The following is a 14804-nucleotide window of genomic DNA, read 5'->3' as shown; positions in this document are numbered from 1 at the left end:
AAAACTCAGAGAAATGAAGCCTACTTCCACCATTTCAAACCACTTATTCAGGAATTTTCTGAAGGGATCTTGATAGTATAGGTTCTATAGACATCTTTCTTGAATTTTTTACTACTTCGAGTGATAAAAGTGGAGCCCACCTGAATGAGGAAATTTACTCTAATGGGAATTGTTAGGAATATAGTAAATTCACATTAGGTGACAAGTAAGGGAAAATGTACAAATACAGAAATGAGAGAAGAGGGATACTAATTAACAGGGAATGTGAATGAAAGTGCTGTAATGGAAAATAAAGATTGTTTTCAGAAAGTAGCTAGCGGTCTGTTTTTGCCCCAAACTGGTAAGCTAGCTAGATAAAGCCCAAATCATAACAAGAAATAATCCTGGATATAGTGCTTACAATATTATCTTTTCAGAAACTAGGTAACTATTCAATGCAAGTTCATTCTTGTGGTATAAATGGGAAATATATTGGTAATAACAAGTTTTGAGAACTACTTCTATAAAATATGGATTTCTAAATAAATCACTTACCAGTTATATATTTAACTTCATTATACACTATCAGGAAGGCATTATCTTTATTTTAAACATGTAAGTATGTTTACATGAATAAAGACTACTTAAATTTTTAAGTATATTCTTTGATGGCAATTTTTAATTAAAACCAATACATTATTTAAATTCAGTGTACTGTTAAGGAAAATGGCAAATATGTATTTTGGAATATATAATAATTACAAAAATAAATATATGACTAAATAGGACAAATAATATTAGGAATTAATAGAATTAACTATTGGAAAGTTATCATGTACAGGATTTGTGCTGTAATCCTTAGAGCAACCACTCACTATAAATTAAAAAAAAAAAAAAAAGAAATCATGAACAGAGGGGAGAAATAGGAAGCAAACATTAAAATAATTGACAAAGATATCAATACATTAAATTATAATAGATGTAATTCTCCAATTATAAGCAGTGATTTTTAGATGATTTTTACATCGAATAAAAAACCAGGATTTTAGTATATTCATATACAGAGCTGTTGAAAGTAAAAGGATGAAAAACGATATAACATAGAAACATTAAGCATAAGACAGCTTGGGAATCTCCACTGATAGCAGAAAAAGAGTAAAGAAAGAATATAACCAGAGAATGTGAAGCTCATTTTGTAACGATTATAAAGGATCATTTATCTCTTTCAGAGTATAAAGCAGAGAGAGGGGACATGATAATGTACATCCTGATATGTAACTCTTCATATAAATACATTTACATTTACAAACTTTCCCAAATCAGTTCCTGCTTATGTAATTTACACTTGCTAATTATTTCTAGCAATCTGTATGGTAGGCCAGTAACTTTTAATTAAACTTTTTATCTCAGCACAACACTGCATATGAAAATATATTTTTGATGTAAAATATAACAAATATATGCATGATTTCTTTAATGTATATTTTAAGAGAGGAAAGGTGAGGATTATAATCTGTTAAACAAGATTGCTGTAATTTATATTGCCCTAGTATATGTAATTTACTTAACCCTGGGGTGTGTGTGTGTGTGTGTGTGTGTGTGTGTGTGTGTGTATAGATAAATCTTAGAGGATTCATAATGTTTTATAAGTAATGGTATGAGTAAGTAAATAAGGGAATAAATCAATAAAAACTCCTGTTCTTGGATTATTAGCAAATGCTCTAGATTTCCAAATAATAAGCGTGGTAATAATATAATGTATGATGTGGGTTAAATTTCACCATAAAATGATATTTTGATGAATTAAAAAAATAACTTTATCTCTCCATATCACTGATTTCTTTTTTTATCTTAGTCAAAGAGATAAAACTCTTTACGTTCTCAAAAGAATTACAGCCATGTCATAACAGAACTTATGATTCTAGAGAAAGAATAATGTGAAAGGAGTGTGTGGAGGATTTACATACCATGAAAATAATCACATTTCTCTACAAGAATGTAATGAAAGTGCCTCCCTTGAATACATGCTTGTTTTTATGCAATATTTCATCTTTCTGAATCAAGCCACAAAATATAAATTTCAATGTTTCCAGTGTTTTCATTAACATAAAATTCCTAAGAGCCTTGTCTTATATTTATATTTTGAATTCTAGGTATAAAGCTATGTTTCAAACCTATTAAATAAATTTTAATAGTCATTGAAGGACTTTAATCAAAACAATGAAATGACTATACAAATTTTATTTTACTCTTATACTTAATGTAATCAAATCAATATCAATAGTAGGTAACAGGAGAAACATCAACTGATAATTAAAAAGAATTTCTCAGGTAACAGGAAATTCAATCAAATATACAGTAAAATGATACAAGAAAATATATAGAAATATATATAGATATATATGAAGATCCTCCTGCCTTTCTTTAGTGGGAATCAATAATATTTTGGAGTCCTTCCCTGCCAAACACACCTGTAGCCATATTTACAGATGCTCCTTAAATATATATATATATATATTTAGGGTTCCTCAAGCTGCAGGAGATTTGACCAAAACTTCAGCCCTCCTGAATATTTTTCTGCAGTTATTTACACTGATGATATAATAATAAATCAATCCACACCTATGCTTTTAGGCAGTTAGCTCTGAGTTAGAACTCCTCTGCTATTTTACCTACCTGAATGGCATCCTTTTTCTGAGTACATTTTGGAATGAAGTTTCCTTCAATTATTATATTTTAAATTTTTTCTTATACAAAACTACATTTGATCCTAAGGTATTCTCTGAAATTACCATTGCGCTGATAGTCTTTTTTTCTTCAGTTGGATTTCTACAGAGTTATTATGTTTGAAATACATTTTTGTCATGGTTTAGGAAACAAAAGCATGGGCAGGGAAATGGCCAAATGTGAACAACGGGTCATCTTGATCCAATACCAAATACATTTGTTTGAAAAGATAAAATATAACATAAGCTAAAAGGAATGTTATATAACATGTATTCCTTATGAAAGCTCTTATGCACTTTTGGGGTATCTATTTTATTTTTCATAAAATATTATAGTATGATTAAATTGTTTTCCTCAATAATTTATAGTCTCCCCAATGTTTTATTCTTTCTGTGGTTTAATCCCAATCCTAAAGTTAAATCAATGCAATTTGTTTCCAAATGGAATTGTATTAGTTTGCATGAAACAAATTAACAGCTCAGCTTAGCTGAGTCTTACTGTTTGATCAGTTATAATACTATACTTTGTATGTATATGGAAAATGAATATTTGATGTATTATCTGTATACAAGGTCTAGCCTTGTTATCAGTAACTAAGTCTCTGCGTTATGTAATCCTACTTTATACCACGCCTGGATTCCCTGCTAGTACTTCTACTCATATTTTCTATCGTTTTAAATCAGGATGCCTCTTTGCTAGCATTGTCTCTCTTCAATGTCACTCCTTAAAAAATCTCACTCTTTTAGAGGATCTATGACATTATTTTACCAACCAGTGCTTCAAAGCTAACTACCCTCGTATGTTTACTTTGTCATATTACTTTCTATCATATACCCCAATAATTGATATGCCCCTATGTACTTTGATTCACAAATTAGAGAAAAACCTATCTAGTGCATATCTCTGCTATTCAACCTCATGACATATATTCTAAATGTCAAATAGTATCTAAGAGTGAAAAAATCTACCTATTAAATATTCTAAGGCTTTCCAAAAATCAAGTAATGGAAAATATCATGGTAACATGGTACATGCTGCATGTGTACATGCACACTTTATGATACATTATATTCTATACATAAGAGAATTCTGAGGTTTTATAATGAAATGTATTTATAAAATTGTATTGTGTTTATTGAGGTAAGAATTGCTGAGATTTTCATAAACTTTCTGTTAATTAAGCACATTAAAAACAATTACATGAATTGATTCCATTCAAAATGCCTTCTTACATAAACTTTCAGCTAAAGACGATGACTTTCTTTAGTGATAATTAACTTGATCTGGCTTATCCAAGCTGTTTTTTATCTTTTCTTTTAAAATAACATGTACAAATATTTCTCTGAAAGTAAAATCTCTTGCTAATTGAATCTATGACCTGATTTTTCTCATTAACAACATAACTGTCCTACTCTGAACATACTTTACTGTAATATTACCTGATTATGGAATGTATTTTTATTTAGCTATTAAAAACTATTTTTATTCTGGTAAGAACACTTAATATGAGTTATATCATGTTAACTACTTTCTAAGACTATGATATAGTATATATGTTAACCTTAGGCACTATATTACACAGAAGTTCTCTAGAACTTTTTTTTATCTTGCATAATTGAAACTTTGTGTCTCTACAATTTACCACTTATTTTACATATACAAATGAGATATTGGACTCTTCTTAGTAACACTTCATTATTGTTCCACAATCAGTCTTTGAAAACCAGTAAAACTCTCCTTTTTTTAAAATAAATTTATTTTTTATTGGTGTTCAATTTACCAACATACAGAATAACACCCAGTGCTCATCCCGTCAAGTGTCCCCCCTCAGTGCCCGTCACCCATTCACCCCCACCCCCCACTTTCCTCCCCTTCCACCACCCCTAGTTCGTTTCCCAGAGTTAGGAGTCTTTATGTTCTGTCTCCCTTCCTGATATTTCCCACACATTTCTTCTTCCTTCCCTTATATTCCCTTTCACTATTATTTATAATCCCCAAATGAATGAGAACATATAATGTTTGTCATCTCCGATTGACTTACTTCACTCAGCATAATACCCTCCAGTTCCATCCACGTCGAAGCAAATGGTGGGTATTTGTCGTTTTTAATGGCTGAGTAATATTCCATTGTATACATAGACCACATCTTCTTTATCCATTCGTCTTTCAATGGACACCGAGGCTCCTCCCACAGTTTGGCTATTGTGGACATTGCTGCTATAAACATTGGGGTGCAGGTGTCCTGGTGTTTCATTGCATCTGTATCTTTGGGGTAAATCCCCAACAGTGCAATTGCTGGGTCGTAGGGCAGGTCTATTTTTAACTCTTTGAGGAACCTCCACACAGTTTTCCAGAGTGGCTGCACCAGTTCACATTCCCACCAACAGTGTAAGAGGGTTCCCTTTTCTCCGCATCCTCTTCAACATTTGTGGTTTCCTACCTTGTTAATTTTCCCCATTCTCACTGGTGTGAGGTGGTATCTCATGGTGGTTTTGCTTTGTAGTTCCCTGATGGCAAGTGATGCGGAGCATTTTCTCATGGGCATGTTGGCCATGTCTATGTCTTCCTCTGTGAGATTTCTCTTCATGTCTTTTGCCTATTTCATGATTGGATTGTTTGTTTCTTTGGTGTTGAGTTTAATAAGTTCTTTATAGATCTTGGAAACTAGCCCTTTATCTGATATGTCATTTGCAAATATCTTCTCCCATTCTGTAGGTTGTCTTTTAGTTTTGTTGACTGTATCCTTTGCTGTGCAAAAGCTTCTTATCTTGATGAAGTCGCAATAGTTCATTTTTGCTTTTGTTTCTTTTGCCTTCGTGGATGTATTTTGCAAGAAGTTACTGTGGCTGAGTTCAAAAAGGGTGTTGCCTGTGTTCTCTTCTAGCATTTTGATGGAATCTTGTCTCACATTTAGATCTTTCATCCATTTTGAGTAAAACTCTATCTCCTGAAGGTATCTTTGAAGACCAGTAAAACTCTATCATCCCAGATGATATGTGTAGTATAACTTGAAGCTGGGATGATATTCACACATATGTTTTATTTTTAAAAAAAATTAAAGATATTTATTTAATTAATTTAGGAGAGACACAGACAGAGAGGCAGAGACTTAGGCAGAGAGAGAAGCAGGCTCCCTGCAGGACCCCAGTGTGGGACTCAATCCCATGACCCTGGGATCACACCCTGAGCCAAAGGCAGACACTCAAACACTGAACCACTGGGTGCCCCCATTCACTTTAAGTAAGACTAGGAAAATGTTGTGTATGTTGCAAATTGTAGAGAGTCTGAGACTCAATGCTACATAGTAAGCCAGCAGTCTTATGAATGAGAACAGAAGACACAAGACTCCTGGGTCAGAGATAAACAATTTTATTACTCATGGTGTAATAATTAGAATAAATTTGTGATTGTAACAATTCCCTTGGATCCCAAGCCCCTAAGCTAGGGGGTGGAAATGAGGAGTCCAGAATGGCTACGGTCAATGCTGTGCATGCAGTTGGTTTGCATCACAGTTGAAGAACCCCAAACTAAAGATTCCAAATCTTTTATGATGGATTACAAGCAAATGTGCTTGACATGTGCATCAGAGGAAGCCATTGTCTTCATTATACTGAAGTGTGTAAATAATAATAAATAATAAATAACAATAGTAAATAATCCTCCTTTTTGCTCCAGTGGAAACACTTGTCTATTCAGTCCATGCATGGGTATTCACTGTACACAAATTCTGGAAAAGATAGAAAGTCTGGAAAAAAGGGTGGTTCGTACCTCACTTGCATGACATAAGGAAACACAAGATACCTAGTAGGAACTGTCTTCCAATAGTGTACGTATTTTCTGTGCTTCTATCATAGCATATGTCATCTCATACTGTAACTGATTGTTCAGTTGTGTTTCTTTTTAATACTAATGATTATCTAATTCCTTTATTGATTTTAAATCCTGAGCATCCTGAACAGAATTTTTTAAAAATATTTATTCATTCATTCATTCGTTCATTCATTCATTCATGGGAGACACAAAGAGGCAGAGACATAGGCAGAGGGAGAAGAAGGCTTCCTGTGGGGAGTTTGATGTGGGACTTGATCTCAGGACACAGGGATCATGACCTGAGCCAAAGGCAGACGCTCAACCACTGAACAACCCAGGTGCATAGAACAGAATTTTTTTAAGTGATCAATATTACTAAATGATTAAATGTTTAATTTTATGTAGTCAAATTAAAATGAGGAGTGGGAATATAGTAATTTCAGAATCCTAATGGTAAAGTAGCCTGACTTCCTTTATCTAGAACCAGTTCTGTTCTGGCAATTAAAATAAATACAAGTTAGTTTAGCTTGTTACACTGAAAGTTGTGAATGAACAAATTAGTTTAGCTTGTTACACTAAAAGTTGTGAATGAAAGTTGTGAATGAAACTTGGATTTAGAAACAGCAAAAAAAGGTCATGCAGTTCTGAGAGCACATAAGAATTGTGCATCCTGTGGCTTTTTTAGTTCTGAAGAAAGTGGTTTCTTGTGAAAGGGATTGGAAGCTGGTTGAGTGCACTGATCTCTAATGACAAGAAGGTATCATCAGTTCATTTCCTGAGTTTCAAGAATGAGAGGGAGACTACAAGTACTACAAATACCTAAAACATATCCTCTCAACTCAGGGAACAGAGCTCTCCATAGTCTGACCTTAAGCTATCCTTATAGGCTTGTCTTTCATACTTTCCCCTATCTAATAACCAAACTGGACTACATGCATTACAAATATAATATCCTGCTTCTGTGGCCTGGCTCAAGATTCTTTGCTAAACAGACTAGCCCTTCTGTTTCCAACAGGGTAAGTACCTTAAAGGCTTAGTCAGAGGTAAATTTTCTTCATTCTAAGAGAAGCTCGTCTCCAACATTGGTAAATGAGCTTCCCTTATGGCATACATTGTTCCTTTTTTGAATTATTTATTAATGTTTATCTGTGTGTCATATCTTTATACTAGGCATTAAGTTGCACATAGTAGTGGTTTAAAAAATGCATGATGAAAACTCCAGTGAAGTTATGTCAAAGTATATTCTTCTTTCTTCCACCTAAATAACTGGGAATAAGTGTTCTACTTGCAAGTTAATGTAAAGAAGCTTTAATTCCCATGAATTTTATATTTTAAAAGATTTGAATATGTAGAAAAATATACTAGATTTGTGGGAAGCTGAAATAATAAACACTATAAACAATTTAGCTACATTATTCTACCACTTTTTATGTATCCATTTACAAGCAACACCTTTTTTTCTTTAGCATTGTATATTTAGAAAAACAGGTTCAGTTATTCTTATAAAATAATAATCATTTCAAAAATGGAAATATTTGTATAAATAATGAAAGTCAATGGATTAGTCCTACCACATATTTGAGTATATTTATAAACTATAATTACACATAAATGTTAAGGGGTGCCTGGGTGGCTCAATTAATTAAGCTCCGACTCTTGATTTCAGCTTAGGTCATAATCTCAGTGTCATGAGATCAGGCCCTGCCTCAGGCTTGTTGCTGGGTGTGGATCCCGCTTGAGATTCTCTCTAGCCCACTGCCCCTCTACTTATTTGTGTGCATGTACATGTGTGCACTTTCTCTCACTTTCTCTCTCAAATAAATAAATAAATCTTAAAAAAAGTTAAATGGTATTTAGAATTCTTAAAATCATCATATTATTCAATAGACCAATTATAGAAATCAGTATATGGATATATATAATATACATATATATTATATATATGCATTTATATATGAAACATTTGTAGATGACAAGGTGGTTTCTAGTTAATATTCAATGGATTAAGTTAGTATTTGGTACTGATGGAAAACTATTGCTAAGAAAATTAGTCTTATCAAATTATTTATCATAAAAGAAATTCCAGATGGATAATACATTTCAATATAAGAAGAAAGCCTTTTCTAAGCAAGTCACATAATCTGTAATTGAAATGAAGGAAAAAATTTATGTGTGTGACATACACACACATACACACAAACATACACATGCTCAAAAAAGAAAAAAACATACCTTGTGTTTCATAGGGAGAATACTGTGAATTCAGAAATGAGAACTAATAATAATTTAAAATGTATATTAAAAGAGTAATCTCTCTTTTTGTTATGACAAATAATATGACAAATAAATAAATATGACAATTTTTTATGACAAATCAGGTACGTTTGTAACTCTAAGGAGGAAGTACTCTGAGTACCAGAGGAGAATGAGTGAGATAAAAAATATATATATATATATATATACATAGTTATAGTGTATTTATTTTTAACTAAGTTAGTAGGTGACATTTTCTTGAAAATATGCACACCGCAAATAATAAAAAGGAAACTCAACACAATTTTAATAAAACAACCTATATCTTGGTGGCAACTATTATGATTAATGACTAAATGTGAAAAATATGGGAATATAATTGACTGTTTGCATTTAGATTTTCTTTAAATGTTTCTTTATTTAAGCTACATTTAATGTAAAAATCTTTACATTTTGTTAAATCATTGCCAATAAAGAAACATGCTGAATAATGAAACAAGCAGTAATCAGAGTTATACATATAAAGGGTGGGAGAAAGATTATCCTTCTTAAATCGAATAGAATCAATTTATTGTCTGCCTATTATCAGAAATAGAGAAAGTACTGTAGCTTCCTCATGTGAAAGGCATCATGTAGTATTTGTCCTTCTGTGTCTGGTTGCTTAACAAAGCATGCTAATTTCTAGATTCATCTGCATTGCTGCAAATGGCAGGCTTTCCTTGTTTTTAAAGGCTGAATCTTATTCCATTATATGTATATGCCATATTTTCTTCCTATAAAATAGTCATTCATAGAAACAAAGAGTACAGTAGTGATTGTCACGGGCTGGGAAGAGGCGAAATCAATTAAAGGGTACAAGATTTCAGTTATGTAACATGAATTACTCCTAGAGATCGAGTGCCCAGTATAGTACTTACAATCATAGTGTATTATATACTTAAAATTTTTCATAAGTGGATAGATATGTTAAGTATTTAACCCATAATAATAATAACAAAGTGCAGGAGGAAACTTTTTTTTAAAGATTTTATTTATTTATTCATGAGAGAAACAGAGAGAGAGAAAGGCAGAGATATAGGCAGAGGGAGAAGCAGGCTCCCTGCAGGGAGCCTGATGTGGGACTTGATCCCTGGACTCCAGGATCAAGCCCTGAGCTGAAGGCAGGCCCTAAACCACTGAGCCACCTAGGCATCTCACAGGAGGAAACTTTTAGAAATGATGCATACTGTTGTGGCATAGATTTGGTGATGGGTTCTTGATGGCATGCTTATCTCCAAGTCATCAAGTTGTATATATTAACTACAAACAGTTTTTCTGTATGCTAGTCATTCCTCAATAAAATACTTTTTTTTTAATGAAGAAAATACAAAAAGTTTAATAATAAGTTTAAATTTGATTTTCAAAAAGAGTTAGGAATCAAGACTTAAGCCCAACAGAAGAAACATTCAGATCTTTGAGCAATCGCTACAAGAGCTGCATAGTCAGGAGTCAACTAGTACAACTATGACATCTCAGGATCAATAAGAATATGTGTTATCCAGTATCTTATGCTGCAACTCTAGGTTATATCTTCTATATTCCCTCCACTGACATGCTGGTGAGAAAAGAAGATATATGACTGTGTATAATAAACACAAGAGTTTCTTAAGCTTTCAGTGGTATTAATTTCATGTTCTCTAATCCAACATAAATACCTGAGCTTCTAACATTCACAGGATGCTTATAGTGGTTCTGGATGACAGTGGTCAGAAACTCCTAAATCTGACTCATCCCTAACTTGTTAGGAGAATGTGCAAAATATATTGGGCCAGAGCTAGAATCATGGGTGTATCAATCAAGTTGTGGCTTGAAGAGAATTTTAAAATTTATGGGTAAAGGAGAATCATAAAATTAGCCCTTTTCCCATAAATTGGGGGTCTCAAATTCAAATGCAGTAACAAAACTAGGCAGGAGACATGAATTAATCAGCAGACAGTTCTCTGGCATAAGGAAGCTGATACTTTCAGACCCAGCCAAATGTAGTCAGGACAAAGTATAGGTCCAAAGATTGCCTTTTATGTGCCGGCTTGGCTTTGTTTTGGTTTTGTTCTTTGCAGAGGGACAATTTGCTTTGTTTTGTTTTTCTGCGACACTTGAGCCTCACCAATCACAAAAATGTTAGCAGTAATTTGTCTACTAGAAGAGTGCTTATAAAACTTTAGTGACCACATAAATCACTTGAGAATTTGTTAAAATGCAGACTCCCAATTCAGTAGATCTGGGGCCATACTTAAGATTCGGCATTGCTTTATTTTAATTTGTTTTTCAGATTTATTTATTTGAAGGAGGGTGGCAGAGGGAGAGAGACACACACAGACTCCCCACTGAGTGTGAGACCCATATGGGGCTCAATCTCACAACCTTGAGATCACAACCTGGGCTGATACCAAGAGTCAGATGCTTAACTGACTGAGCCACCCAGGCACCCAAGATTCTGCATTTCTAACAAGCTACAACCTGATACCAATGATATGAGCTCACACATTACATTTAAAGTAGCAAATACTCATTCATCTAGAATTAATAAAACTACATGTTAACTTTCCAGTTTTACAATGTAAGCTGCTCTACTCCTGAGAGTAATATTATACTATATGAAAACTGTAATCTACATAAAAACTTGAAATAAAATGTAAGCTGCTAAATGTCTAAAGGAATATCTATTTGTCTAAAGATAAAAACCTGAAAGGAATTAATTTCCTAATAATTTGCCCAAATATGGTATAATATTAATGAATATTTATTTACAAAGCATGTATTATAAAATAGAAATATATTTTAAGGGCACCTGGGTGGCTCAGTCAGTTAAGCATCCCAGAGTCCTGGAATCAAGCCCTACAATAGGGCTCCCCACTCAGTGGAATCTGCTCCCTCTCCGTCTAACTCTCCTCGTGCTTGTATGCTCTCTCTGTTTCTCTCTCTCAAATAATGAAGTAAAATCTTTTTTAAAAAATTAAAGGAAAAATATATTTTATTTCTGTCAATATTATTTCACTATCAAAATTCAACCTTAGGTTTATATGGACTCATTTTTAAAATATTTATTTATTTATTTATTTATTTATTTATTTATTATTATTATTTTTTTTTTAAGATTTTATTTATTTACTCATGAGAGACACACACACACAGAGAGGCAGAGACAGAGGCAGAAGGAGAAGTAAGCTCCATGCTGGGAGCCCGATGTGGGACTCGATCCCGAGACCATGGGACCATGACCTGAGCTGAAAGCAGATGCTCACTGCTGAGCCAAGTATTATATGCTGAAAATTTTTAAATAAATAATATTTATTGTATAATTAACCTAGTTTGTCTTGCTAAAGGTGATCTTATGCAAGTCAGACAGCATTATCTTTCTCAGTATTTTAATTTGAAAGTGATGGCAATAGTTAAGAATCATCCCTTTGAATTATTTTGAGGATTGAATACATTATACAAAAAGACAAACTTCACTGTGTGTCATATATTATCAATGTTACTATAAAACAGGTTTCAATGGGCAGCGCGGGAGGCTCAACGGTTTGGTGCCGCCTTCAGTCCAGGGTGTGATCCTGGAGACCTGGAATCGAGTCCCACGTCAGGCTCCCTGTATGGAGCCTGCTTCTCCCTCTGCCTATGTCTCTGCCTCTCTCTCTGTCTGTGTCTCTCATGAGTAAATAAATAAAATATTAAAAATAAATAAATAAATAAAACAGGTTTCAAGGTAAGTACTACCTTTACATAATGATCTATATAATGTATTTATGTTTATATTTAAATATGCATTTGTATGTAATATAGATAATATATGTATTTACCTTTTGCTTTTTAGAAGATGTTGCATATATATTAAATATCTTTCTCAGAGGTTGTAGAGATGCTACCATTGTCATTATTACATCATTATTATTACTCTAATTATTGCTCTGAGATATATATTAATATATTCAATATTTATTCAGCAACTACTGAGTGCTGCTTATGTGCTTCAGGCTGCTAATCTTAGTTCTTGAAGAGTGAATCTGAGCTATCATGTTGCTTATGTACTTACTAGTAAGGGAAGATAGATACATAATAGTCAATGTAATACAATGATGTGATATATTGACTTTTATATGTCCTAGTTATATGGTGGCAGATATATATGGGACTGATTCCACTGTTCTCCTTATCTCTCTGGCTTCTGATTAGATTAAGCCAATGGGGATTCCTGCATAAAGTAGGGAGATGGGGAATAGATAAGGCTATTTATTCCTTCAGATCTTCCCTCTGAATCTTGCTCGACTTTGGGCCATGTCCCTTGACCAATGATCCCTACATCTGCCAACACTACTTCTACCATCTTCTCAATAATTCTTTTCATTTTCTTTCTTTCTTTCAGAATTTATTTATTCATCACACACACACACACACACACACACACACACACACACACAGAGGCAGAGACATAGGCAGAGGGAGAAGCAGGCTCCCCTCGGGGAGTCCGTTACAGGACTTGATCCTGGGACCCAGGGATCTCGCCCTGACCCAAAGGCAGAAACTCAACCATTGAGCCATCCAGGCCTCCCTGATTCTTTTCATTTTCTATATTCTTTTGTCCACTGCATCTGGGCCTGCCAGTTTTAACAATGTAGTTTTATACCATAGCTTATAGTTCTTTGCACCTGAAATACCGTTGTAAATAGTACTTGCATGAAAACCCTCTCCAATAATATAATCCAATAATAAGATACATTTTTTCATGTTTAGAGCCCTGATTGATGCTAAAATATAGAAAGTAAATGCTATGAAAAAAAATGAAAAGGAATAGAGAGGTAAAGCTGATGTAGCATGCTGGGGCCAGATTGCAAATTTGAATGCAGAGTTGAGGTAAGCCTCATTGATAAGATGGCTTATAAGCTAAAATAAGAAAAAGATGAGTCAACTTTTCAGTTATCTTATGAAAGACTATTTCAAGCCCAGAGAATAGCTAGTGAAATGGCCTTGGTCTGGGCATTTAACTGGCAAACCTAGAGGGCCAGTGGTGTTTGGTGTCAGAGAGGCGAGACAGGAAGTCAGATTATTTACAACGATAGATGTCATTTTTACAAATTTGGTTTTTACTCTGGAGAGAATTAGAGGTATACAGGGTTTTGACTCAGTATGAAATGACTTATGTCTTTCAAAGGTTGCTCTGACTTTATCAACCCACTGTAGGAGAACTAAGGTAGGGACATAGTGACTTGTTAAGAAGCTATGATATAAATGAGAATTTATACAAATAAAAAAATCATTTCACTACAGTACTGGGAAGTTTCAAGTTTTTACTCATTCTCAATAATAATATACTGGTGGCAGGTAATGGCAACGTAAAGAATAAAGCCACAGTGAAAATTGGCTAATAGCAGATAGTCAGGAGTTAATGATGTTGAGTATCTTTTCATTTCTCTGTTAGCCATCCAGATGTATTCCTTAGAAAAATGTTTATTCATGCTTTCTGCCCATTTCTTGATTAGATTATTTGTTGAGGCGTTCTTTATAGTTTGTAGATAGTAACCCTTTATCGGAGTGTTATTTCCAACTCTCTTTTCCCATTCCAAAAGTTGCATTTTAGTTTTGTTGATTATTTTCTCTGCTATGCAGAAGCTTTTTTTTTTTTTTTAGATTCCATTTATTTATTCATGAGAGACACACACAGAGAGAGGCAGAGACATTGGCAGAGGGAGAAGTAGGCTCCATGCAGGGATCCCAATGTGGGACTGACTAGATCCAGGCACTCCAGGATTACGACCTGAGCTGAAGGCAGTTGCTTAACCACTGAGCCACCCAGGCATCCCAACTATGCAGAAGCTTTTTATTTTGATGAAGCCCCAATAGTTCATTTTTGCTTTTGTTTCTCTTGCCTCAGATGTGTCTTGTAAGAAGTTTATTTGATCAACGTAAAAGAGTTTGTTTCCTGTCTTCTCCTCTAGTATTTTGATGGTTTCCAGTATCACTTTTAGGTGTTTCATCCATTTTGAATTTATTTTTGTGTAAGG

General features: G+C 33.7%; 1 pseudogene; it reads left to right on the top strand.

The window, feature by feature from the left end:
* Positions 1-14804, top strand: part of LOC121476767 — a 177886-nt pseudogene that overhangs the window by 97553 nt on the left and 65529 nt on the right.

Source organism: Vulpes lagopus, chromosome 16, assembly GCF_018345385.1.
Source record: "Vulpes lagopus strain Blue_001 chromosome 16, ASM1834538v1, whole genome shotgun sequence".
Classification (NCBI taxonomy): Eukaryota; Metazoa; Chordata; class Mammalia; order Carnivora; family Canidae; genus Vulpes; species Vulpes lagopus.
Note: the sequence above shows the minus strand (reverse complement) of the source record. Positions and strands in the feature narration are given on the sequence as shown.